Genomic DNA, 2,381 nt, shown 5'->3' with positions numbered 1-2,381 from the left:
ACATGGGGCTCACGCTCTAACTAGGAGGATGTAGGCCTAAATCCTCATTTTACAGCTGAGGAAACCGAGGCACAGAGAAGTGACTTGCCCTCGATCGCACAGACTCAGAATTAGAACCCAAGTCCTCTGACCCTGATATTCTTTCCATTTGGCTGCACTGCTTCTCGTAGGAGAGTGGGAAGAAGAGCTGATTGAGTGCTTCAAGGCCGACAGTAAGGAGCTTCCGTTAGACGCGGAGGCGGATGGATGGGCAGCCACTGGAGGTTCTTGAGGAGTGGAAAGACGGGGACTGAATGTCGTTTTGGAAAAACGGTCCAGGGTGAATACCGGAGTGAGGAGAGATAGGAGAGGCAGGGAGGTCAGCAAGGGGGTGAATGCAGTAAGCAAAGCAGGATGAAATAAATGCTCGTATCGGTTTAGGTGGAGAAGAAAGGGCAGATTTTAGCGATTTGTGAAGGTAGAATCGACCGGATTTGGTGATATTGAATACGTGGGTTGAGCGAGAGAGATGAGCCAAGGATAACGCCGTGATTACGGCTTGTGAGACAGGACGGTGGTGATAGTAATAATAATTATGGTATTTGTTAAGCACTTATTGTGTGCCATCAATCGTATTTCATCAATCGTATTTATTGAGCTCTTACTGTGTGCAGAGCACTGTACTAAGCACTTAAAAACGGTCAAACACTGCCAAACACTGTTCTGTGTTCACAGCGATCGGAAAGACAGGGAGGATAGGGTTTGAGCGAGAGGGCGAGTTCCGTTTTGGACGCGTCGAGTTTAAGCAGTCGACGGGACAGCCAAGTAGAGGTGTCCTGAAGGCTAGAGGAAATGGAAGCCTGCGGAGAAGGAGGGATGTCAGGGCTGGAGAGGTAGATTTGGGAATCGTTAGCTTAGAGATGGTAATTGAGGCCATGGGAGGGAGGGAGTTCTCCAAGGGGGTGGGTGTAGATGGAAAATAGAAGGGGACCCAGAACTGAGCCTTGAGGGACCCCCACAGTTGGAAGGAGGCGGAGGGGTAACCTGCGAAAGAGGATGAGACGGAGCAGCCAGGCGGATGGGAAGAGACCCGGGAGAGGACGGTGTCGGTGAACCCAAAGTTGGATCGTGTTTCCAGGAGAAGAGGGAGGACTGCGGTGTCAAAGGCAGCCGAGAAGTCAAGGAGTTTCAGGATGGAGTAGAGGCCGTTGGATGTGGCAAGAAGGAGGTCATTGATGACCTTAGGGTGGACAGTTTCCTTGGAGTGGAAGGGATCGAGGAAAGGAAACGAAAGCAGCGGATGTAGGCAACTCACTCGAAGAGTTTGGAGACGAAAGGCGGGAAGGAGATGGGGCGATTACGGGGGAGTCAGGGTGGGGGTTGTTCTTGTTTTTTTGAGGGGTTTTGTTTTTTAGGATAGGGCACACATGAGCGTGTTTAAAAGCAGTGAGGAAGGAGCTATTGGAAAGTGAGCCGTTGAAGATGGCCGTCAGGGAGGAAGAAGGGAGGGGACAAGTGTTTCAGTAAGGTCTGAAGGGATGGGGTCAGAGACCCCAGCGGTGGAGGAGGTAGAATTTGAGAGGAGGCGGGAGATCTCTTGAGTTACCCCTGAGAAGGGTGGAAGAATCCATGGGGGACTGGAGAAGAGCAGGGGAGAGCTATAGGGAGATCACACCTGTATCATTTTATCCTACGTAAAGGCTGGTAAATTTCTTTCAGTAATAATAATCATGGTATTTTCTTTTATCATACAGCAGTATCGAGGCAGGAAACGGGCCTACTATTTCTGAGTTGGAAGCCAACGGGTGTGATGGCGGGGCCTTTCGTTAGAACATTTCCAAGAGTTGGGAGGTATAGATTATGCTGAGCTATAGCGTCATTTCCTAATAATTGGTCTTGTATTTAGAGTTTCATTCTCCAGGTCATTATTGACCAGCGAGGAATACCGGGTCCCCAAGAAGCCAAGTGGCTATTTATTAATCCTGAAAAATTATTTCTTCATCCTGCACACCGGGAAGACCTAGAAGCATGATTGAGGTGAGGTGAGATTCTCCTTTTACTGATAGCTCTTCAGTGTTCACTGCAGTCAAAGTAATGAAATTAACAGAACCCGACCTTTTTGCCAGATCCAAGAACTTCCATCACCGTGAAGCTATTATTTCAGGAGAGATTTACATTTTTTGAAACTCTGTTAAGATTTCTGGCTGGCGGTACCCCTTTTGAAGACGTGTGGGCTTTATCGACATCTGTTTTGTTCTATGTTCCAGGGGGCCGTATTCCTCAGTAAGATGTGCCAAAAAATCGATTTTATTCATTCCGGAATAGAGGTAAGGAAGTGAAGACGTGTTTGAAGAGTAAAACTACCTTGTCTTGAAATCAGAGTGTTACAAATGATGAGACGG

Source organism: Tachyglossus aculeatus, chromosome 1 (genome assembly GCF_015852505.1).
Source record: "Tachyglossus aculeatus isolate mTacAcu1 chromosome 1, mTacAcu1.pri, whole genome shotgun sequence".
Taxonomy (NCBI): Eukaryota; Metazoa; Chordata; class Mammalia; order Monotremata; family Tachyglossidae; genus Tachyglossus; species Tachyglossus aculeatus.
This window is presented reverse-complemented; position numbering follows the sequence as displayed.